Raw genomic sequence first — 26,493 nt, forward strand, 5'->3', positions numbered from 1 at the left:
CAATCATTGTGAGCTTGTAAATTAAAACGAAATTCTTTGTTGGAACTCTTTTTCATAGATGTTTAACGCCCTACTTGATCATACACACCGTCACACAAAAGCATCAAAAGTAAAAGGTCCACAAAGGTACAAACGTAGCGCAAAGCGGCTAAAGATCAAATGTCAGTCCTAAAGATCAGACCTGAGAAACAAATAGGATTTTGCCCTGCAGCAACTCTGGGAACAAAGAGAAAGAGTGAATGAGGTGCATGTGAAAGGTGCAGGGGACCATGTGTGGTAACGCCATAAATAACCTGTTGATTCACAAAGAGCTGACAAACTGTTTGTAAGTCTCTACACAAATCACTCCGAGCGAATGCACGCACACACACTCGCGCACGCTCACACACTTACACACGTACACAAACACACGCACACACAGGCTTTTCAAAGATGACCCTGTGCTGCAGGGGTCGTGACATGTGGGACAAAGAAAATATAGGATTCACAAAAGACACAACCTCCTGGTGTCACTGAGCTGCATGCTGCACACGCACGCACGCACGCACGCACACACACACACACACACACACACACACACACACACACACACACACACACACACACACACACACACACACACACACACACACACACACACACACACACACACACACACACACACACACACACACACACACACACACACACACACACACACACACACACACACACACACACACACACACACACACACACACACCCCAACATTTCCACCATGAACTTTGAATTCCATCTCATCCACTCTAATGAGAATGCTGTGGTGTAAACCAGTGGTACTTGGTTGCGTATATACCAATTTTATGGGTCGCGAGTAAAGACATCACAACTTTTTTATGGTGATTCATCTCTGGGGGTCCCTGGCACAAAACATTTTCAGATGGGGGTCCGTGGCCAAAAACGGGACATGTCAATGTGGGGTTCTGTTAAAGGGAAATTCTATAACATGTTTTCTATTTTAACCATTTGTATGTATAAAATTGATATCGTATGTTGGAAAGAAGAAACCACTAAATGTCAGACTTTGACCAGCACTCCTCTGCTGTCACTGCATCTGTTGACACATCCTGCTGTGCTGACGAGGATCTTGGGACTTCACAATGGGAAAGGAGCCTGTGATGAACTCAAAACTACCTTGCTGTGTCATCAAACATATAATTATCCAAATGTCTGTCTGTCTGTCTGTCTGTCTGTCTGTCTGTCTGTCTGTCTGTCTGTCTGTCTGTCTGTCACAGCGTTTCTCTTCGGTGGCTGGACCAATTGATCTGAATCCGCATCACCATTAGCATATGAACACACCTGACATAACTGCAAAGCCAGTTTGTCACTTTCACAAATCGTATGCTGTATATTAGCATTTTTATGGTGTATCTACTATCTATTCTGCATCTAGCATGAGGCTTATCTATTCTGCATCTAGCATGAGGCAACATGTTTAACCAGCTGTGTGTGTGTGTGTGTGTGTGTGTGTGTGTGTGTGTGTGTGTGTGTGTGTGTGTGTGTGTGTGTGTGTGTGTGTGTGTGTGTGTGTGTGTGTGTGTGTGTGTGTGTGTGTGCGTGCGTGCGTGGGGGGGGGGGGGGGGGGTGAGGTGTCTGGCCCTGTTACAGATGTTGTCCAAAAATCATGCAGATCAGTACACAGTATCTCTGTAGCCATTAAACGAAACGGGTATTTTTTACATTGATGCTCCTACATATTATCATCTAAGCACCAGTTTAAGTTACTTTCCATCCCTCATATACTGTGTGCACAGTGCACACCCCATAACCCACACCCTGCACATCATTTCAGAGCTCATATCTTTGAACGGGTAAGGGCTAGTTTAACTGTAAACTGAGTGATCCAATCAACAGCTATCAGCTTTCCACTGTTGGGACATGCTGTATATGGACTGCATATTGTCTTCTAAATAAAGCAGGACATCTACTTCTCATCTTCTGAACGGACTCTATATTTCTCTTTAACATTTAGTAAGGTTTTAAGATAAAAAACCTCGCTATCAATCAGGTTTCTTGACATGAAAAGGTCTGAGAACCACTGTCTGAGAACCACACGCATTCATACACCGATGGCAGAGGAAACTATGCAGGTTGGTACCTGCGCAACGAGAGCAACTAGGGGATCAGAGTCTTGCTCAAGGACTCTTTAGACACAAACTTAGTTAGCCTCATGCTGCTACAGTATGTGTGTAGGTGGTTTAGTGTCCTGTGCTTCTACAACTGTGCTGGCTTCATGTGGCTCTAGGGCTTGTTGTCGGCAGAGCTCTGTGTTGGCTGGCTTTGCACCCATAGTGCTTTGGAGGCCCGCCTCTCCCACACAGCTGCTTCTCATAAAGATGTCATCCTGGACCCCCCCGTCACCCCTCCCGTCACCCCCCCACCCACCGCTCGGCTGTCCAGCCCTGCAGGAACAGCTAACACCATGACATCACCAGCAGCCCTTGGCTTTTTTCCTTTTCTTCTTCTTCTTCCTGATCCTTTTGTTTCTGTCATTTCCACATGCCGAAAGAGGACAAGGAATGAAACAAAGTACACACACAGTACACACACACACACACGTGCACACACACGCACCCATGTGCCCCACATGTCGCCTCTGTCGGGTGGAAACCTTGTATGTCCAAAGCTGTTACTTTTCAGGATTCAAAAACAGCAAAAGTACGAGATCTACAAGCTCAAAACTGAAGATATTTTGTGAGACCCTGTATATAGTGATCAAGTAGAGCGTTAATTTACGAATAACTAAAAAACTAAAAACAAGGTTAAGATATGGAGATAAGAGGTTTCGGCCCGACAGCATCTATCAGGAGTTACTGATAGCCTGATTCCTATACTCACAACCAAGTACAAAGGCTTGGAGCCAACACAACACAGGGCTGCCCCAACAGGAACGTCTTCCACTTCCCCCACATGAAGGAGTGGTTTGGGGTAAAACAAGACAGACGACAGAGCAAGCGAGCGAAGACTGTAAGAGTGGGGAGGAGAGAGAGCGAGAAAAAAAAAGAAGACATTTTTCATATTCTCTCTCTCTCTATCTCTCTCTCACTCTCTCTCTCTCTCTCTGCACCCAGAGCGAGTTCAGGGCCCTATGTATCCCTATGTACAAGATGTGGTTGGCTCCAGCAGCATGTACTTGAGGCTTCGCCTGCAATCAATTTAACGCGCCGCTTCACGTTTAGCCAGCTCTCTCTGGAATGGCAAACTTGGCTGCTCCCCCCCCCCCCCCCCCCCTCTCTCTCTCTCTCGCTCTCTTTTACTCTCCTCTCTCTCGCTCTTTCTCTCTCCAGTCTCTCTCTCTCTCTGTCTCCCAATTCTTTCGCCCTCTCTCTATCCCTTTTCTCTCTGTCTCTATCTGTCCCCCTTCTATCTATCTCTCCTCTCTCCCTCTCTCTTTCTCCCCTTCTATCTCTCTCTCCCTCTCCCTCCCTCTCTCTTTCTCTTTCCCTTTCTCTCTCTCTCTCTCTGAATCAAAGTGAGAGAAATACTGTATGATGGGGAGCCTCAAGTGGAGGGGGAGGGGTCAATGGATGACGGGTGGGTTTCTATAATCCCTGTGGTCTGCCTTCTCTTTCACTGCAGCGTCAAGTCGCATTCCTATTTTGTTCTGAAGTGAGACAGCTTTATTCACATGCAGCCGATTCGCCTTAACCATGAACCATACACTGTAGCATCACTATTCCAATACTGGGCGAATAGCAGATCTACAAGCTCACAACGTGTTGCGGTGTGTTTTTGGCTCAAAAACACAACTCAGGTCATTGGTGTAAAGTAACTAAGTACATTTACTTAAGTACTACACTTTCCAATACTTTTACTTCTACTACACTACTACACTCAAAGGCAAATATTGTACTTTTTCTGCACTATATTTATTGTAAAGCTTTAGTTACAAGTTACTTTGTAGATTTAGATTATCTTAAAAAACACACATTAACCACTTCAGCCTTATATATTTTTCAGCCATTTGTCCCATTAGTCCAAGGCTGGTGAATGCTAACCTGGTGAACTCTAACCTGGTGAATGCTAACCCTAAACCTAACCTTAACCTTACTCTGACTATATGGGACCCTCGGACTATCGAGATTTTCCCCTTTGACTTTTGGTTCTTTAAGTACATTTTGATTTGATGCCAATGCTTTTGCACTTTTACTCAAGTACATTAATAATTCCAGACTTTACAGAGTACTTCTAAATTGCAGTATTGATACTTTTACTTAAGTAAAACATTTGAGTACTTTTCCCACCACAGTAAGTGGTGCAGGAGGCTCTGCAGGATGAAGTTGCAACGTCTGACGCTCAGTGAAACTAAAGGGTTTGACTGAGTGATGAGCAGGGCTTTAGCAGGGATCTGCTGGGTTCCTGAGGAGAGGGAGGGTGGTGGGGGTGTTGGAAACAATCCTAGATAGATACCTTTATAATCCCAAGGGGGGGAATCAGTTTAAGGTTACAAGGTTACAGAGGAGTATGAAAATAAAAAAAGAAGTACTGTTGTGTACAGTGGGAAAGAAAAGCCAGGCACAAAAAAGAAGAATATATCGTTCTTGTCGGGTAGAAATCTTGTATGTCCGAAACCGTTCGTTTTGTATTTATCATTTTAAAAATGATTTAAACTAGTGAAAACAGCCGATCTACAAGCACACAACGCCCGTTGTGTGCTTGTAGATCTGCTGTTTTCACTACTTTTGTGCGACGGCCTTGTATGATGAAGCAGGGCTTTACTTTGCGAAAAACATAAAAATTTGAAACTTGGAGATAAGAGGTTTCTGCCCGACAGTGACGATATACATAAAGTGTAAAAAAGTAAGTCAACGCTCGTAAGTGACACATCACAACACATATAGCAATACTAATAAAGCACAACTAATCAATGCGGTGCCAAACCAAAAGTGTCCAAACAGTCAATGTTAGTCAGTGCTACACAAGTATCTCACCGCCATGTCAAACACAAGCAATAATACTCAATACTACCAACACAACCCAATAGTGCACAGCCAAACAAAAAGTGTCCATTGGTCAGTGCTCCTCCTCCTGAGGAGAAGCAGGGTGGTGGGGGTGTTTGAAACAAGAGAGGCTGGTGGTGGTGAAGGCCACAGGAGGATGTATAAGTCATGGAAATGAGAAATTATGGAATCTTATCTCCACTCTGCAGAGTATATCTCACTCTGTCTCTCTCTATATCTCTTTGCTCTCTGTTTCTTTCTATCTGCCTTTCTCTCCCCGTCTCTCTCTCTCTCTCTCTCTGTCTCCCTCTCTCTCTCCCCGTCTCTCTCTCTCTCCGTCTCTCTCTCTCTTTGTGTCCTGTTCAGTCCCCTGCTGCTTTCCCAAGCTGATTTCATAGCCAGGCCTTGGACAAGAGCCAGGACGAGGCCGACCCTATGTGTGTGTGTGTGTGTGTGTGTGTGTGTGTGTGTGTGTGTGTGTGTGTGTGTGTGTGTGTGTGTGTGTGTGTGTGTGTGTGAGAGAGTGAGTGAGTGAGAGAGAGAGAGAGAGAGAGAGAGAGGAGTTACAGATGCAGAGTGTATACTAAAAAACCTGGATCCTCTCTCACACTTTTGGAGCATTTTGATCTACTGTATTTGTACCACATACCATCTTTCCCCCCCCCTCTCTGTCCTGTCTTCATGTCTATCTCTCTGCTCTATCTCCTGGTTCCGTTGCACACACATTACTTCTGTGCGTAAACGGCCAGGTCTTATCTGGTGGACAGAGAGAGACCTCAGGGAGTCCTTGTTGTTGTTGCAGGTCCAGCTCTGACGTACTGCGTGTAAACATCGCTATCAGTGTAGGGTCCTGAAGGACCTGCTGTATGGCACACTGGCACAGCATGCACAACACCTGCACGCATGCACGCAAATACACACACACAGGCAGTCAGGCACACAGCAGCAATGGCTCAGGGGTAGAATGGCCGGTAGGGAACCGCAAGGTTCCCAGTTCAATCCCGGGCTCCCTCAGAGTTAGTGTCGAAGTGTCCTTGAGCAAAAGACACTGAATTGACCCCTAATTGCTCCCGATGAGCAGGTTGGAGCCTTGCATGGTTTCCTCTGCCATCTGTGTAGGAATGTGGTGTGTGAATGGGTGAATGAAAGCGCGTTGGATAAAGAAAAGCGCTATATAAATGCACCTTTTACCATACACACTTAGGACCCCCACATTGATATTCATTAGGCCGTTAGAAACCAACCAGTGTCCAGTATGCAAATGTAGGGCGGGCCGCGGGTGTATCACCTTTGCGCCACTCTAATATGTTACTTGTAGGTCTAACCAATAGAGTTTGAATCTTTTTGTAACCGCCTCAATGTTTATTTAACTCTGAGAGTGTACAAATGGAACCAAAATGGACCCTTCTGGGTCCATTTTGGCCCCTGGTGTTCCCCATACCCGACATTGAGAACCAGTGATTTACATGGACTTCTGCATGGCCTCATCCTAACTCTAACCATAACTCCTCTAAACCACACTAACCCTAACTCTAAGCTTAGAGGAACGCCATGCACATAATTTGAGACCGTTGGTGACTGATTCATGGTACATAGTGCGTGCCGAGTCTGCCCACCACTTTCCAAAGCGTCTCATATCTCGTTTGATTTTCAAGGAAGCCACAGATTCCATTAATTTCAGTACAGTGTTGAAATCAGAAAAAAGAAAACAACTGATACTGGAAATGTGCAAGGCCTAATTTATCCAAAGAGGGCAAAAATACAAGTCTGCTGCCTACAATTCACAGACTGAATACAATTAACCAGTAAGACTCCCTAATTGGGAGATAAGCGACCGTCAGGGCACATGTATGTTGTCTGCAAAACGCAACCTCATGGTGGCGTAGAAGAGGGGCATGTGAGAAATCAGGGGCGGAGGTTGTGGTTTGCCAGCCAAGGAGTGTGTGTGTAAAGTTTGGCATACATGTATAGGGGCAACGGTCCCGGAGATAAGAGTAGGGCCAAAAGAGTGACGTGACGTGACGTGACGTGACGTGACATTGCGTGGCGTGACGTGGCGTGGCGTGGCGTGACGTGACGTGACGGACAGACAGACAGACTGACTGACAGCCGGTGGAGGTTTTCATATAACTAAATAAATAGCATAAACAATACAGATCCACCTCCCCGACAGACACATATTTACGGTGTGGCTCTGTGCAGTCAAGCTGTCTATAAGTGGATCGGTTAGTCTGTGTGTCTGTGCGTCTGCGTGTGTCTGTAGCAGATCTCACAAAGGTCATAGAACTACCGTTAGAACTACCGTTATATAATATCTTTAATATTATGAAGTCAGCACAGGCTGACTTCATAATATTTAAAAAATGTGGGCAAGGAAACCTTGCCCAAATTTTTTGTCACAGACAAAAAGTTCCACGATTCACATTGGAGCTAAGGCGTTCCCACGTGAACCCAGAGATCCACATGATTCAATTTATTTCATTTTTCCAACACAATTCTTACATGAAGTGATTTGAAATTGGAATTGGAAACTAGAGAGCTACAACCCAGCCGGGGGCCGTGCATGCATGGTTTTGATGCCAGGACGTGTGCACTCCACAGGGACTCTCCACCGAGACCAGTTCCCTGTCCCTCCATTGTTATAGGAGAAGGATGGATGCGAGACAACATCAGAATGAGGTTAGCCACAGCGGCAGACAGGATACCGCGGAACAATTAATTTCTCCCTTAGTGTTCCTTTTCTTATCAGTCCATTCTAAATATAACGGCAGCATCTATTGTAACATTATAACACCCCATGTATAGCGTTTCTTGTTATTGTGGCTTGGTGTATACAGCCGAAAGCCCTTCCAGGGCCGGAGCGGTCTACTCTACGCAGCTATTCCATCGGGAGCAGTAAGAACCAGGCCAAAATATTACCTCAGAAAATGCATAAACAAACTGTAATTACAAGCGGAGTCCGGAGAGAAACCGGCTGTACTGGATGTAATTATGGATGGCACACGGACGTAAACAGCTATTTTCTTGTTTTGCCTTTTGTTTGTCGAGGGCATGGGCTCACAGACAGACAGGAAGTGCGGTGTCACTTAACAGGAAGTCGGTTCAGTGTGGGGTTCCACAAGCTCCCATGAAGCGAATAAATGCACATCGTCACTTAAGGGCTGAAAACATTTATCTCCACATTATTATAATTCTTTAGTACTTTTTTTGTATGCCATAATTGATATAGGATGGTAGTTTGACAGAGAGAGAGATGGGGAGGCAAAGGCCGTCGGAATCAGGACTCAAACCTGTGACATGCTGGCAGGCTTCTTTGGAGCCATGGTGCCTGGACCGCTATGCCAGCAGTCCAGGCCTTATTTCCATATTTCAATTGTTCTTGTTTTTATATCAAAACTTGATCATACTACAGCATCACAGAAAAGTATCAATAGCAAAAGATCCGCAAGCTCGAAACGCGGCACAAAGTGATGCGTTTTGATTCTTTTGAACCTTGTAGATCTACTACTTTTGCTATGTTTGAATAGGAATCCTGAAAAGTAACAGTTTTGGACACAAGAAGTTTCCACCTAACAGAGATAACATACTGTATGTATGGGCTGGTGCTCAATGCCAAGAACAAAGAAAGAACATAATTTGCATTCTTGGGAAGAATGTTCCACAGTTCTTGTCCAGTTAACTTGGGGAGAATGTTCTCTCACAAAGTTCTTGGGAACAGGGAACGTATAACCAACGATCCGAGCACAACAAACTTTCTAGTTTGGGGTGGACTTTACAGTAGGTCAACGTAGGCCTAGTTGCTCAATGAATGATTATTCAGTTCAAGTTCCCCTGCCAGAGCTAGTTATTTACATTTGACTTTCACGCAGTGAAATCTCGATAGTCCGAGGTCCCATTAGTCCGAGTAAGGTTATAGGGTTAAGGTTAGGGTTAGGTTTAGGGTTAGCATTCACCAGGATAGCATTCACCAGCGTCACCAGGTTAGCAATCACCAGCATCGGCAGGTTAGCATTCACCAGCCTCGGACTAATGACACATCGGAATGGAACAACACTATGCGCCCCTTTCACACGATACCTCTTGTCAAACCAGCAGGATCTAAACATCTCCATGGAAGAGTAGAGGGACCAATTACAACCACCACAGTTGTTAGTTATATCTTAACATACTCTAGTGCACCATACAGATTGGTTAAAAATAACACTGTCATTCACACAACAAAAGTTATGGATTGCTGCTTTAACATGATCGGTGCATTCTTCCCAAGGAAGCGAGTCCATTCTTTGTGTTCTTGGAATTGAGAAACGGGATTGAGAAAGAACTTTGGAGCCCTTTTGTTGATAAATATGACAGCTACGACCACTGCAACTCCGCAAGGTCAATAATGTCGGAAAAAACAACGGGAAACAAAGTCCTACAAAGTCAGCAAAAACGTGCTCCCGTCTCCTTCTGGATCCCTCCCCACCTGTCAGGCTGAACAAACGGCCATTCCAAGGCCGTTTCACCACAGGCCTTTTAATAGGAGTCTTCCCCTTCCCTTTGGAGTTTTTTGGCTTTCATGCCACATCCCACTGCCTCTGCAAATGGTGCGACTAGCAGGCTAACGATGCGCTTAAGGCTTTTGCTAGCGATAAGCCCGCGTCTCCAAAACAGAGGGAAGCCACAGGCACAAGGGACGTGAGATAAGAGGTGATATAAGTAGCCAAACATCTAATTTACGGAAGAGCTGGAGATGCCTTTTGAGGGGAATGAGAGCTTCTTTTGAAGCCTTGAAGACTCGTTTGGTTTAGAACATGGGATTAGACGTGAATAAATTGTTCACAGCAGTGGATGCTGCTCAATGCCAAGAATTATAGAGACTAGACTTGAGGTAGCTGCAGAGAAGAGAAGAGAAGAGAAGAGAAGAGAAGAGAAGAGAAGAGAAGAGAAGAGAAGAGAAGAGCAAGCAAATCTCTCTCCTCCATCTGAAAGAGGTCATGTCACACTACCTCGTATGGGCGGAGTCTATGTCCTTAAACTCCTCCCCACTAGTGGTGGAGTACTTTTACTCAAGTGTGCTGTACTTAAAAGGACCACTTCACTCATTTTCAACCTATCTTCATATAATTGTTCCTCATTAATGCTCATTATAATATGCCACTCACTCTGCATCACAGAGGAGGGCTGTTGACAGTTCAGAAACCTGCCTGCCTTATTAGCCTGGAAACCAGACGAGGTTGTGGTTAAATTGTCAGGCAAGGAGTGTGTGTGCAAAGTTTGGCATGGATTGGGGCAACGGTGGCAGAGATATGAGTTGGGGAAAAGTGTGACGTGACGGACAGACAGACAGACAGACAGACTGACTGAATGACTGACAGACAGCCGGTGGAGGTCATGGACATATTGGATATTCAAAAATAGCAGATCTACAAGCTCACAGTGCGTAACTTCATGCCACACTGGAAGCTTGTACATCTCCAATTTTGGAAAGTCGTTTTTTTTTTAAATATATAGAAAATGTTTTGAATCAAATAAAATATATAAATTAAAATCTTCTCTTATGGGGTTCCCTTCCATGGCAACAAAACATTTTCAGGTGGGGGTCCGCGGCCAAATACATATCAATTCAGGGGTCCTGTGATCAGAAGCCAACCAGAAGAGCTTCAGTTCAGCACCGTATCTCCTCCGAGTCATCCCAATCTGCTCCCAATTATACGCTGGCTCCAGCGAGCCAGCCAGCCAGCGAGCAGGGGAGCAGGGACGGTGCCAGCTAGTTCCTGGGGCCTGCCTGCTCTTCCACAGCTCACCCTCTGACCTACATTAGACCCATCCCACCACAGTGCACTGCCTCATCGCTCTGACACATACAGAACAGGAACCTACACACTTCACTTATTGTTACAGCTGCAACGCAACTCGCTGAACTGACAACCTTGGCCCGACAACCTACCAAACCAGGCAATATTTGTTATAACAACAAGGTCCCAAGCTAAAGATAAGATAGAGCTGGGGTTCTCAAACTCTTTCCATGTGAAGGAAGGATCCCCAAAATGATGTATATTTGGCCTGCAGACATCCATCTGACAAGGCTTTGTGCCAGGGACCCCCAGAAGAGAAGATTTGTGTTAATTCAAAAACCTTTTTGGATATTTGTTTTTAATATTCTCCAAAATAGCAGATGTACAAGCTCACTGTGAGCAATGAGCATACATCTGCTATTGTTGAATAGCCAACAGATAAATGGAGAAAGAGGTTAAGATGATTGTGATGCTATGTTAACTACATTTGCTTTTTTTTTTAACCCTGATTTTGATATCAGTTTTGCAACAAAACACAATCTGTACATGTCATCATGCATTCACATGTTTTTACACTCACACATTTGGCTGATCCACAAATAAAACTTGGCTTGCAATTCATACAGTACATGCAATAAACTGTATAGCTATCCTGTAACAAAGGCTAATGTCCACATGGGTGAACTGAACATTTGGCTAAATTAGCTGATCATGTAGGTACATGTGGGTTTTTAAGTGCTTTTAAACCTTCTAAACCTGAAACTCTAGCGAGACTCAAGACTTTGGTGTAGTTGCACCTGTGTTTGGAACAGGACAACTAGAACCATAATAAATCACACAGTGTCAGGCCATTACCAAGACTGGCTTGCCAAGTAGAGACAGCCATGGAGGTTTTGCCAGGAATGGACTTGTTGCTTGGAAGGCAGCGCTACATTTTGTGAGAGACCATAGCCAGTGGTGTAAAGTTAACTAAGTACACTTACCCAAGAGTACAGTATTTAAGTACAATTCAGTGGTTTTACTCCACAACAATTATTTGAAAACGACGTGTTACAGTATACTGTAGACCTGTTTGTGAAAGCTTTTGAAACTATTTGAAAGAACCTGTGAAACGGCACATTATATGCACTAGAAGCTGGGCCGCCCTTCGGGCGGCCCAGCGTCTAGTCGGCGACCTGTCCAACTCGGAACAATGTAAATAGGGAATGAATGCCCCGCCCTTTAATGCAAACCCCATTATACCTGTTTTCATAGGACCCGTTTTGACCATTTGTCTGCCTGTGTCCATTTATGCCCATATATGGAGATATCTGTATCTGTCTGTCTGTCGGTGTCCATTTTATGTCCATATATGGAGATCACTGCAGTTATAGTTCTGGGTCCATTTTATGCCCATATATGCCCATATATGGAGATATGTCTATCTGCGTCCATTTTATGCCCATATATGGAGATCTCTGTATCTGTCTGTCTGTGTCCCTTTTATGCCCGTATATGGAGATCTTTGTGATTCTGCGTCCATTTTATGCCCATATATGAGATTTCTGTCGCTTTTTCAAACAGATGGTCAAAACGGGTCCTATGACAACAGGTATAATGGGGTTTGCATTAAAGGGGGAACCGGCACTGTGTCTGCAACACAGTCGGAGGCACAGACAGATACAGAGATCTCCATAATGGGAATAAAGGGAAACAGACAAACAGATGGAGGAGGAGACAAACTTAATGCAAACCCCATTATACCTGTTGTCATAGGACCCGTTTTGACCATCTGTTTGCCTGTGTCCATTTATGTCCATATATGGAGATATCTGTATCTGTCTGTCTGCGTCCACTTTATGCCCATATATGGAGATCTTTGACCATCTGTTTGCCTGTGTCCATTTATGCCCATATATGGAGATATCTGTATTTGTCTGTCTGCATCCATTTTATGCCCATATATGGAGATCTATGCAGACACAGTGCCAGTTCCGGAAAATCCTGATGTCAGACATCAGAATCCGAACCTTTCGTGCTGGTTCCAGAAAATCGTGTATCGGGTCGGGTCGAGGCCGAGCACTGCACTACCTGCTGCGGTGGGGAACGCACGTGCCGAATTTCACTGCACTACCTGCTGCGGTGGGGAACGCACGTGCCGAATTTGAAATAGGGAATGAATGCCCCACCCTTTAATGCAAACCCCATGAATGCCCCACCCTTTAATGCAAACCCCATTATACCTGTTGTCATAGGACCCGTTTTGACCATCTGTTTGCCTGTGTCCATTTATGCCCATATATGGAGATATCTGTATCTGTCTGTCTGCGTCCACTTTATGCCCATATATGGAGATCTTTGAAAATCTGTTTGCAAGTGTCCATTTATGCCCATATATGGAGATATCTGTATTTGTCTGTCTGCATCCATTTTATGCCCATATATGGAGATCTATGCAGACCCACCCTTTAATGCAAACCCCAATATACCTGTTGTCATAGGACCCGTTTTGACCATCTGTTTGTCTTTGTCCACTTATGCCCATATATGAAGATCTCTGCACACACAGTACCGGTTGCGGAAAACTCTGATGTCAGACTTTATGCCCATATCTGGAGAACGCGCGTGCCGGTGGGAAGAAGGGTTCTCGAGATACGCGGATTACATACATACATACACATTCACAGAGGTTTTGTGTTGACTCATGTGGCGTACGTGATGTCAGAGCCTTTTATGAAGTGATGTCACAATGACTCAGTGCTTGCGCCGATTTCCTCCGGAACAGCCTGATGTCAACAATCAGCTCCGCATAAGGAGATTCCGAACGTTTCGCGCCGGTTTCGGAAAACCGCGAGTCGGGTCGGGTCGAGGCCCGGCACTGCACTCCGCGCGGCGGCGGGGAACGCGCGTGCCGAATCTGAAGCCGGTGGGACGAACGGTTCTCGAGATACGCGGATTACAAACAAACAAACAAACAAACAAACAGACAGAGATTTGTCGCATTTATAGATAGATAATGAATACTTTCACTTCTGATACGTTGAGTATAATTTGTTGAGTTTTACTCAAGTAAAAGTTTGAACATAGGACTTTAGTATTTCTACATTGTGGTATTGACACTTTTACTTAATGCAGCCACACGCAAGTGATATGACAGGTCATGAAACAAGACACACGTACAGTACAGGAGCATGTGTACACATGTAGACGGGACTTACGCACGGGCACATATCGTTGCTGTCGAGCAGAAACCCCTCATCTCCATCTTTTAACTTTTTGGTGCCCTACTCGATCATACTACAGAGTCACACAAAAGCATCCAAAGTAACAGATCCACACAAGCCACGCGTTTCAAGCTTGTAGATCTGCCACTTTTGCTATTCTTGAATTTGAATCCTGAAAAGTAACACGTTTTGGACATCACAAGGTTTCCACCCGACAGAGACGATATGCATGTATGCAAGGCAAGGTGTATAACGTTACATCATGCTCCCAGACAGAACAGGGGGAACCAAGGCGTGTCTTTACACCTTAGACAATGTCTGTCCACATACACAGTGCCAACAACAGAGGAGTCTGGTTGGTTGGTTCTACAGGCGTGTGAGAGCCTGTCATTTAATACTCTCATACTAACTGGAATTCAAGCTGAGAAAGAAGACTTTCGGGCCGAGAGGAGCATGTATTCTGAGACTACATTGTGTTGTCGGTTGTATTAATTTTCTCCCTAGAATTAGGACTGAACAGAGAGTGGATACGGATCTCTTTAACAATAACCTGGGACTGCTTCAACACACTAACATTATTCTCCGAGCCCCGGATCCGATTTCTCCTCCTAGCCACAGCCTCGCAGCTGAACTCAAGCTGCCAAAAACGTCCTCCTCTCAGCTCCATCTTCCTGTTTTTTTCCCCCCCCTCGCATTGTGAGCCTGAGAACTCCTACCAGAGCCCCCCCCCCCCCCTTTTCAATACCAGCCCCCAAACTCATCCCTGCTCCCCTTGTGCGCCTGTGCCGAAACAGATTTTTATAATTCTCCCCTCCCCAGCCCCCCACAATGAAATCCCAGGGGAACCAGGCAAAGGCGAGAGCTTGGGAAAGTGCTCTTCCGGAGTGTAAACTCCAGAGGCGAGTTGAGCGCTCATTTCTGACCCCCACACACCCCGTGACCGACAACTGTGAGTATGAGCCCAGGCCCGAGGCCGAGCTAGCAGACATTAAAGAATCGGTGAGTGAAATGGGAGAGGGCCTTTTTTTCTTTATTAGCCCCGCTGAAGCGGGCCAAACTAAACATGTACATTTCCATCCATCCAGGTCTGCACTGTATGTAGTACACCATCCAGACCATTTGTAGTGGATCCTGTACAGCAGAGCTTCTCAAAGTGGGGTCCGGGGACCCGCTATGGGGTCCTTGGGCCATTTAAGCGCTGGCCATTTAATTTCGTAAATGTCTTTTGGAAAAGATTAAAGGCCCCCTGAACGGCTCACACAGGTGTTTTTGAGTTACTGTGGCCGATTACTTTGGTGACAATTTAATGATGTCACAATAACTGTACAACCGCCTTAAAGAGGTGGTGCCATAGTTTTGTACTTTTTCTGTTTTTCATGTGTCTAGGAGGTTGAAAGTACCTCATTAGACCCCCTGGTGTGGTTTTTATGAGCAATTATTTATTCACTTGGTATTTGTTTGTTTTCTCTTGGAGGCTGCCACCTGATCTGGTCAAAAGTGTCAGTTAAAAAACACAGATAAGATGACATCACAGAATCAACTCCTCCCCTAATTGCCATTCACCCAACACTGTGGGGTGTGGCTAACTCAGCTAGGTCACCACCCACCATGACATCCATGCATACTTAATGAACTGGGGGTGTGGCCACATAAAAACCCAATTTTAACTCTTTCTGTATACTTTTTTGGAAAAAATCTTCCTCCTAGTATAATCATAATACCTGATAATCATGTTTTAGAGGGGGGAATTATCATGGCACCACCTCTTTAAAAACAATGATACTAGGTAAACTGGCCTGGCACTGGTGCAAACACAACTAATGGCAGCGCGAGGGAGCAGCTATTCAAACTCTCTCCAAGGTTTTGTGAGGTTATGTTCAGGGTTAAGGTTAGGCATTAGTTTTAATGGACCAGCTCTGTGGGATTGTGGTTAGAGTGTCTGCCCTGAGACTGAGTGGTCGTGATTCGAACCCCGGTTGGGTCATACCAAAGAATGGGACCCAGTGTCTCCCTGCTTGGCACTCAGCATCAAGGGTTGGATTGGCGAGCACAGAGCTCGTCATCGCTGGTTAGCCATGGCTTTAGCACAGAGACCACATCTAACATCACCCAGGCAGGCTTCTCCTCCCCATATCTTATAGTGTCTTATAGTGTCTGTGCTGTAACAGCGCAGCGGGACGGGATTTGCTCTTGTCATGTCTTGTTAAATGTCCTAATTGGAATAACAGCGCCGCCGTTTACCCCTGCAGCCACAGTTTGATGCGCTTTTAAACTTGTATACGGGGAGAAGAGAGCGAGACTCTTAAACAGTCCCTGCGACATACTAGTGTCATGTCCAGGGAGTGTACAGTACTTGTACATCAAGCTGACTCACACTACAGAAACAGGAGATAGGCCCTATGGGCCACATGGCTCGGCAAGGCTTAATAGTTTTACTGAGGTTAAGATTAAGAGAGTTAGAGTTAGAGAGTTAGGGATAGGCAAATAATCACGCCCACCAAGACGTGTGCACGCCCACACACAACTAAGAACAAGAGGTAATTAAAACAATGGAAAGGGTTAATGCCGCTGGAGCACCTCTCAATAATAATTTAGTTCCTGGAAGTTAGCAGCAGCACATTCTAGCAGTGCAGTAGAGTTGTAGCAGAATAGCTACTGCTGTAAATACAACTTTTGATTAAGATAATCAGATTGTATATAGCATCTACCTGGAACTGGATCTGTGGTCTACGTCAATCACGCGGCGGTGACGACCGAGCCATTTTGCACTTCCGTTGTCGTCACGCTTCTCTTTACATGGTTCTGGGTGTAATAAGCCTGAGTAACTCAAAACACCTGTATAAGGGTTCAGGGTCTTTGGGAAAGATTATAGACGTCACAAAATGGCTTTTTTCTTTGGCTTAGCTTTCCTCTGAAACGGAGGCGCGAGTGATGTGATTCAAATACCTCTAAATGGAATAAAATCACACCTAGTGTGAAGTGAGCGGTGCCATTTATGAGTTAATTTCATCAAGCGTCCCACAAGCCAATCACAGCTTGGCCAATGGGCGTACAACAAACTTTGAGCCGTTTCAACCAAGATGTAGGCCATATCTAGGCCAGATGTAGGCCACGCTTGAGTTTACCTTAGCCCCGGACATTATTTTAACTCGTTTTCCCCACTAGTTTGGTAACCGGACAAAGCCAGATGTTGGAACTTAGCTTCTGTTTCAGGAGCACCGCTCAAAAATATATATAATGAATATTTGAATAACATTGATCAACGGACATCAACTGTGGCTTCATGGATATTATGCTTAATTGTTGAGAAGGGTGAACATTTTTGGTTCCAAAGGGGAGAGACTGGTTTAGTGTAAAGGCCCATTCCCACTGGGCCAGATAACATCACAAAAAATCTCTTTCTCCATTCAAGTGGATGGTAAGATAAAGATTAAAAAAAAGTCTGTCACAGATAAAATCTGTATCTGTATCTTACCATCCACTTGAATGGAGAAAAATATTTTTTTTTATCTGGAGAAAGAGATTTTTTTTATCTGTTATCTGGCCCAGTGCGAATGGGCCTTTAGTAAGACATGTAATAATGTTTGGAATAAACAAGTTTCTTTATACTGTATGAACCTAGGAGAAGTAAAAAAAAAACAAAAAAACAAGAGGATGGGAGAGGGAGAGGGGAAAAACAAGACAGAAGAGTGTTCACACATGACTTGCTCCGTTTGCTGGAACATCCCAGATGCTTTGATGGTTTCTGGTCTCAAGGTTTTTCCATATCAAATCGCACACTGCATGCAAAAACCCTCGCAAAAACATGCTATAACATTTTCCCATTTCACTTGGAATGCCCATCAGGACCTGGCACTAAATCCCTTGTAGCTGTGTCCTCGACATGCCACATTAAAGTGGCATTAGAGCCACATCAGAGGCGGTTGCCAGATCACAGCAGCTTCCAAGTGGACGCATTCCTTCCACAGACGAGACCCTGCCCCGGCCCGCCACTCAGGTTCCCCTAAACCATGTTGTGATGGTTACCAAGTGTTGTGCACTGTACCGTATGTGTATGTGTGCGCGTATACACTACACGTCCAAAGTCATTTAATATCCTTGTACACGCATGCTTGTGTGACAGTAAGTGTGCGCTGTGTGCATGGCATGCATGCATTAAAGTATGTGTACTGTATGTTTTACTTAAGTACAGCATGTGACTGACTGGCAATTCTAGTGTGTGTGTGTGTGTGTGTGTGTGTGTGTGTGTGTGTGTGTGTGTGTGTGTGTGTGTGTGTGTGTGTGTGTGTGTGTTTCATGACTATACTTGCGAGGACCAAAAGTAAAGTAGGCTATAGTAGTCATTTGAGAAATATTGTGAGGACACTTTTCCTGTTGGAGGTTGAGGTTAGGGCTAGGATTAGGCATTCAGAGGTTAGGCTTAGGTGTTGGCCTTCAGAGTCAATACTTGATGTATACTTGGTTGCGCAATGGTGTCCAAAAAAAGCAGAACGAAAAAAATGTTCACAATGTATGAATTCAGGGCTTTAGGGATAGGGTTAAACTACATTCATAAAATTGCGTCAAAATCTCGATATTCGTTGTTTCGAAGTCCCAGTAGTCCGGTTAGAGTATGGTTTTGGGTTAGGGTTTAGGCTTAGGGTTAGCATTCACCAGGTTAGCATTCACAAGCGTCGGCAGGTTAGAGTTCACCAGCGTCGGCAGGTTAGCGTTCACCAGCGTCGGCAGGTTAGAGTTCACCAGCGTCTGCAGGTTAGCATTCACCAGTGTCAGTCCACCAGCGTTGGCAGGTTAGCGTTCACCAGCGCCTGCAGGTTAGCGTTCACCAGCGTCGGCAGGTTAGCGTTCACCAGCGTCTGCAGGTTAGCATTCACCAGTGTCAGTCCACCAGCGTCGGCAGGTTAGCGTTCACCAGTGTCAGTCCACCAGCGTCAGCAGGTTAGCGTCCAACAGCATCAGCAGGTTAGCGTCCACCAGCGTCAGCAGGTTAGCGTCCACCAGCGTCAACAGGTTAGCGTTCACCAGCATCAGCAGGTTAGCGTTCACCAGCATCAGCAGGTTAGCGTCCACCAGCGTCAGCAGGTTAGCGTCCACCAGCGTCAGCAGGTTAGCGTTCACCAGCATCAGCAGGTTAGCGTTCACCAGCATCAGCAGGTTAGCGTCCACCAGCGTCAGCAGGTTAGCGTCCACCAGCGTCAGCAGGTTAGCGTCCACCAGCGTCAACAGGTTAGCGTTCACCAGCGTCGGCAGGTTAGACTCGGACTATTGGAACCTCGAAACAGCGGGACCTCGGAATAGCACTACACACCTAGAATTGCCCTGCTAAAATTTCCATGTACTCACAAGTACGGTAATACCATGTGTGTGCTTGTGTGTGTGTGTGTGTGTCCAAGAAGGGTGTCTATAAGCATGCATGATGTGCGTGTTCCACATGCGCTAACCGCACACTGCCATCGGGCAACGAAACTGCAAAAAGCCACAGCAAGCCCTGCAGCGTGCAGGCGCAGAGCACAGAGCTCGTCATCGCTGGTTAGCCATGGCTTTAGCACAGAGGCCACATCTAACATCACCCGGGCAGGCTTCTCCTCCCCTTAGGGGAGTAACTAACTGCACCATGCATGCATCCACCAGAACCCAGGGCCTTATAGTGTCTGTGCTATAACAGCGCAGCGGGATGGGGATTTGCTCTCGTCATGTCTTGTTAAATGTCCTAATTGGAATAACAGCGCCGCCGTTTCCCCCTGCAGCCACAGTTTGATGCGCTTTTTAAACTCGTATACTATACTGGGAGAAGAGAGCGAGACTCTTAAACAGACCCAGCCAGCTACAGCCAGCCAGCCAGCCAGCCAAGGTCCCAGCAACAGCTTGCCAGCGATGGTCTGGGAGAGGACTTTAGGGTGCGTGTGTGTGCGTGTGATGGTATTCATTAAGCATCCATTCATGTCTGTGTGTGTTTGTGTGTTGTGTAATGTGTGTGCTGCATCGCCTGCGAATCCATATGTTTGTGTAATGGCATGCATTGTCCATGGATCTGCCTCTCTCTCTCTGTGTGTGTGTGTGTGTGTGTGTGTGTGTGTGTGTGTGTGTGTGTGTGTGTGTGTGTGTGTGTGTGTGTGTATTAATGTCAACAGGAGGGGGGGTATCGCGTCGGGCAAGTCTTTGATACAGACTAGAAACATGGCTGTGGACCAGGGCCTCAGACAATGCGTCCTCCCAGCATTCTCTGGGGCAGGAAGAGTTCCTCTGCCGTCGCCGCGGGACGGCATTCCTTCTGCGCCGCGTCGCCGTGGCGACAAGCGGCAGCCCGGCTACGGAGTGGACACGGCCCCCGGTGGGGTCCTTAGTCACGGGGGTGCCCTGCCGAGTGCCCGTCAAAAAGCTGGTTCCTGTAAGAGGGAGGTGGGAAAAGAAAGGTCCCCCCTCCTCTAAAGTCCTCCTGTCACTGTTCAAAGCTCAGGACAATGGAGGTGACAGATGTCACTGACTGCAGCGCGCGCACGCACACGCACACACACACACACACACACACACACACACACACACACACACACACACAAGTACAATACCAAGTCACAAAAGGGCACAAGCACATGTGAGAATACATGGTCACAGATAAAAATATGCGTGCACAGACACAGACATGCAAAGATATGCAAAACCGTGCATATATGCATGCACGCACGCACACGCACACACACACACACACACACACACACACACACACACACACACACACACACACACACACACACACACACACACACACACACACCTGTACACATGATTATGCAGATGCATGCAGCGTAGGTAGACACATAATCAAAGGCAGTACAAAGGCTTCTCACAACATCAACGCAATCCGTCAGTGATTCATTGTGTCTTTCTGGGAACTGGATCCCATGGTGTCAATTAGAAGAGTTTAACTGCTCTGGTTCCTTCCTGGGTGACTTGGTGCGCTTGTGACTCATACCAATCACACAGAGCCGTTTATCTCATTCGACATGTCTCCAAAAAAACAAGTGATTCAGTTCAGAGAGAGAAATGACAGATTTGTCATGCATGACAGACACTAAATATCTCGTCGCAATCCGGGCAGAAACCTCTTATCTCCATATTATTATATATTATTATATATAACGTTTATGTGTGTTTTCATAAATTAACGCCCTTACTTGATCTTACTACAGCGTCACACAAAAGTGTACGTTTGATGCTTTTGAATTTGAATCCTGAAAAGTACATTATCTGGACATATGAGGTTTCCACCCGACAGAGACAATCTGCTAGTTTTGAGAACTTCCTCTCTCTCTCTGTCTCCCTGTCTCTCTCTCCCTCCCTCTCCAATAAGTTTACAATGTGCATATTGAGAAAACATTCTCTCAGTCTCAGCTGGGATTTCAGACTGGATGGCCCTTTCAAGTGCTGGTATTTGTGTGTACGTGTTAGAGAGAATCACGTGTACAAGGATGAGGACGAGAGAGAACGACAGAACGACAGAATGCTGCTATGCTACGCGAACGTTATTCTTCGACCATTTAGTCTGTCATTGGTTTTAGTCTGTCAGTAATTAGTCAAGGCAAGACATCTTGGTGTACTACTCAGGGCCTTAATCACTGTCAATCCATGCTGGGCAAGACCTGCGCTGTGTGTTGGCTTTTAGCAGAAGTACTCGAATTTGGCGGATGTTCTGCGTTTAATGGAAGTTACGTAATGCGGTGCAGGTCTGTTTTCATTCCCCAGCGAAACAAACAAAAATGTATTGTAGCTCTAAACCCCCTCATAATAGGTGTAACTTTGTCAAATCCATGTTTTGGTTTGGATATTGTTTATTGCGAGCGCAAAAGAAGGAACGGGAGAAGTAGAACAGATTTCTTTCCCCCGCTGGGAATACATTTGCAGGAACAATGCACGGTGAAAATTCACACGGCGGAAGTCCCACTTTTCAAATCAATCCGTGCCTTCTCTTCGCAGATGAGTAAGCCTGGCTAGTTACGCAAGGTTACTTTCAATCTGGTGTCCCTATTTGTGGCATGTCATCAACTCATCATAGGCATTTTCTTGAGTGCCAGGCGACCTCCTTAAGAGCTCTGCTAAATGCCTGAATCATAAATTGTAGAAAGAAAAAGATTCACTGTGAGATTTTGAGATTATAATTGAGAGAAAACGCCCTCAGAGTGAATGTGTGAGCATCAACACAAGCGTCACACATACACAATTTACCAGAGCAGTCAGCATTGTATCACAACGGCCAGTCAGCCAGTGGACGAATGCCCCTTATCCAAGGAATGTAAACAACTCACTCAATCAGACAGACTGTCGAGCGTGTGATAGTGGCGCATGCATGCATCCACACACACACACACACACACACACACACACACACACACACACACACACACACACACACACACACACACACACACACACACACACACACACACACACACACACACACACACACACACACACACACACACACACACACACACACACACACACACACACACACACACACCAGGCTCTTCACTGCACCAGAGCGCCTCTTTTACAAGATCACAGCCTGTCTTAGTGCAAACTTTTTGCGACCAGCAGACAGATTAGTCCCTGACCCTCTATCTCCAAGTCCATAAACTGTGTCTCTCCACATCCCCGTAGAGGCAGCCAGCCGGGCGCTAGGCTATAAATCTTAAACTCTCACCGAGTCTAGCGAGAGAGAGAGAGAGAGAGAGAGAGAGAGAGAGAGAGAGAGAGAGAGAGAGAGAGAGAGAGAGAGAGAGAGAGAGATAGATGGACAGAGGGATTGAAATAAAGTCAGAGAGAGATACTGTACTGCAGGGTTCTTCAACGTTTTCAGGCCAAGGACCCCTTCGAGAGAGAGATGAAGCAGGGACCCCCACAACCCATAGATACAATATCATTTCATTGTCTGACGGCACAATCATCAGTGTATTTTGGATTCATCAGTCAACTTGTGTTTTCAGATATGTAACCACTTGAACCGTCAATAATTATAAACTTGATCTTTCACTCTGTATTTAGTCTGCTCTTTTTCCCCTCTACACCAAACCTATTTGCCGAAAATAGCCGATCTACAAGCTCACAAAGCCTCGCAGTGCGAGGCGTTGTGAGCTTGTAGATCTGCTATTTTTGGCTAAGGTTCTCAGATTATGGACACTAGGGTTCAAGTGGTTAATATAAAAAAGGAGAAAAAAACATTCTATCACTCAAAGATTTGGAAGTCCCCCTGTAGTAACTCTGAGGACCCCCTAGGGGTCCCGGACCCCCTGTTGAAGACCCATGCTGTACTGCGTGGACAGGAGGAGAGAGAGAGAGAGAGCGAGAGGGCAGAGGAATGTTGATTTGTGTGTAACAGAATTCCTATTTATTGGCTGAACCTGAGGTCAACTTGTTATGTGCGTACGCAGCTCAATTTAATGGTAGTATAGAATTCCATAATAATAACCCCCAAATTAAATCAAGGGGCCTCTTTTCAGATGCCATTAAACTCAAACAGAGACGCAGCAGCAGCAGCAGCAGCAGCAGCAGCAGCGTAACCGGATGGAAGTCTGTCTGAGGTTTTGTGAGTTGAGCGGAGTTGGTCTTCATCATCATCAGGGTAAATGATTGGCCAGCGCTGAGATGTTTCAGCCGAGGTCATCACCTTGAGATGGAGATGGATTATTGGTCGGTTCATGATTGATAACTATCTCTTTAAGAGATGGGTGCTTATTGGAGGCAGGCAGCACAGATTCTTGCCGGGGCAGTGGGTGGCGTGACACGATGGGGACAGAGCACCCTTTGTCTCTGCTTAATGTTGTTACGGTCACTTTTGAGTCCAACACAAACACAGACACACACGCCACGCACGCACGCGCGCGTGAACGTACCCACACACATACATGCAGATCTGTGTATTTGTACATGCATACATCCACACAGAGTATCTGCATGAAGCCTGAGTCATACTTAGTGGCATGCAGGTGTTGCAAGGCCAAAACTAGTCGATCTACAAGCTCACGACACATTGCGAACAAAGAAAAGGTGTAGAGCATACTGTATCTTGTTGCCACTATATCAGGATCATAAACAAATATTATTGTCATCTATGCTTGCACATAAATATGTGCATAATATGTGCAAGCATAGCTGACAATAAGAAGACAAATAGCCATTGTCTGCACTCTGGGTGATGTATACGTACAGTAAATATCTCAGAGACACTTATGTACGTACTGTAGTGTACACAGAATATCTCTGTCGGCCCGTGTAAGCCTCATATGTCCAAAAATTGCAAATAAAGCAGATCTACAAGCTCAAAACGTGTCACTTTGCACTGTGTTTCGAGCTTGCAGATCTGCTACTTTGGATGCTTTTATGTGACACTGTAGTATGATCAAGTAGGCCCTACTTGATCATACTTAGTATGGCATTAATTTAAGTTCAAAAAGTTCAAATATGGAGATTAGAGGGTTCTGCCCAACAGCGACGATACACACTGTATAATCAACTCTGATATGTCTCGCCGGCATCTCCAGTCTTACAGTATGTGTTGTGATTGTGAAGCACAAAGTGTTAGTGTTAAATGTTGACCTTTTGAGAGACAGCTCTGGTTCAGATAGAATACCTGTCTGTCTGTCCTCACGACAACAACACAGCCAACAGAACACCGCTGCTCTGCATCAAGAGGTGGCTTTGTTCACATACTGCCTTGCTCACCCTCATTGCTCCACTTATCCTCCCAGTGAGCCGAGTCTGTCTCTCTCTCCCTTTGGTCTGCCTCTCTCTCTCTCTCTCTCTCTCTCTCTCTCTCTCTCTCTCTCTCTCTCTCTCTCATAAAATTTAGCTAATTTCAGCAGAATCATCCAGGTGAAGTGAATACCTGTTGAGTTGTTGTCCTATAGTGTAGTCATGCTTGCTCTCTCTCTCTCTCTCTCTCTCTCTCTCTCTCTCTCTCTCTCTCTCTCTTTCAAAAAACACATAATAGGATCTGTAATATGATGGCTTGAATGTAATGTGGGTATTATCCAAATAGTCAGCTCTACCCCTCTCTTCCCATTGTGTATAAAGTAGAGATGGGACATGACATCCTTGGTGTGTGTGTGTGTGTGTGTGTGTGTGTGTGTGTGTGTGTGTGTGTGTGTGTGTGTGTGTGTGTGTGTGTACGCGCATGTGTGTGTGTGCCTGGCTGTGCGCGCACACACAACACAGTGCAGAAGGGCAGGTTTTGAAGTATACATCGGATGAGTCTTGCGGTAAGCAGTAATGGACTGGACAGCAGACAGGGCTACTTGGACCAACACTCAAACACACTCAAACTGGAGCCAAAGCAGACTTTAAATACAATACAAAGTAAACACAGCTCAAGCCACACACTCTGACGGTACAATCTATTGGCCTTTGCACATTCAAAGACACGCACAAAATAATCTGAAATCCCATTACAAAAAGCCAAAAGGTCGAAAGAAATTGATTAGAGATGGATAGAATTGAAACATACACTATTAAACACATAATCACACATTGCTCACACATACTCACACTACTACTTGTTCTCTCTTTCTCTCACACACAAGAAATTGATTAGAGATGAATAGAATTTAAACACACACACACACACACACACACACACACACACACACACACACACACACACACACACACACACACACACACACACACACACACACACACACACACACACACACACACGCACACGCACGGTGGTACCATACCTTCCTCGGCTGGGTGCTGAGCCCTGTGGGGGTGCTGCTCTCCCTGCAGTGGTTTCTCATTTTAGTGAAATGTGATCCAGGAGGAGAAGACATGCAGCAGCTAGGGGTCCTGCTCAGCCTCGCATGCCTTCCTTCCTTCCTGCCTTCAGCCCAGGCTCTGCTCGGCTCTGTCTCCTCCTCTGTGTCTCTGTGTGCTCCCCTCTCCTCTCTACCCCTGCTGCCTCCCGCTCCTCGCACTCTGCATAGCCCCCTTGCCAATACCTCCCACACGCGCGCGCGCAGCCACGCATGCACGTGCGAGTGCCGAGCGCAGAGAAACAGCTCCAAAGTGTCCACAGTTCAGTCCTCCAAGCTGTGAGAAAGAGACACACAAAATGTCAAGTCAGTGCAAATCCTTCTCTCTCTTCTTCTCTCTCTACTTCAGCCTCCAGGCTAGAATGTTTACTGTTCTCTCTCTCTCTCTCTCTCCCTCTCTCTACTTTCTGCCCTCTCTCTACCAACCACACACACTCACTGACTCTCTCTCTCACTCTGACTGACTGGCTCTCTCTTTCTCTCTCTGCTCTCCCCTTCTCAAACTTTTTCCCACCCCTCCTTCTCTCATGATCCCCCCTCTCTCTCTCTCTCTCCGTCCCTCCTCCGCTCTTCCTCTCCCCTCCCCTTTTCCATCATCGCCCTGCCCCCCCCCCCCCCCCCCTTCTCCCAACCCCCCACTGCTGAACTAATCTGCAGCTGGCCAGGCGATTGGAGCCTTTTGAGTTGCCCAGGAAACGCAGTGTCCTGCTTGCTCTGAGAGAGAGAG

At 45.9% G+C, this 26,493-nt stretch overlaps 1 protein-coding gene across 1 annotated transcript in view; it reads right to left on the reverse strand.

The window, feature by feature from the left end:
* Positions 1–25,876, reverse strand: part of LOC308294546 (DENN domain-containing protein 2A) — an 84,597-nt gene extending 58,721 nt beyond the window's left edge. The window contains exon 1 of the mRNA XM_080737277.1: positions 25,692–25,876. The gene's annotated coding sequence lies outside the window, so the exon portion shown is untranslated. The remainder of the gene's footprint in view (positions 1–25,691) is intronic.
* Positions 25,877–26,493: the final 617 nt, after the last annotated feature.

The sequence above is a fragment of the Nannobrachium achirus genome (genome assembly GCF_963921795.1).
Source record: "Nannobrachium achirus genome assembly, chromosome: 11".
Taxonomy (NCBI): Eukaryota; Metazoa; Chordata; class Actinopteri; order Myctophiformes; family Myctophidae; genus Nannobrachium; species Nannobrachium achirus.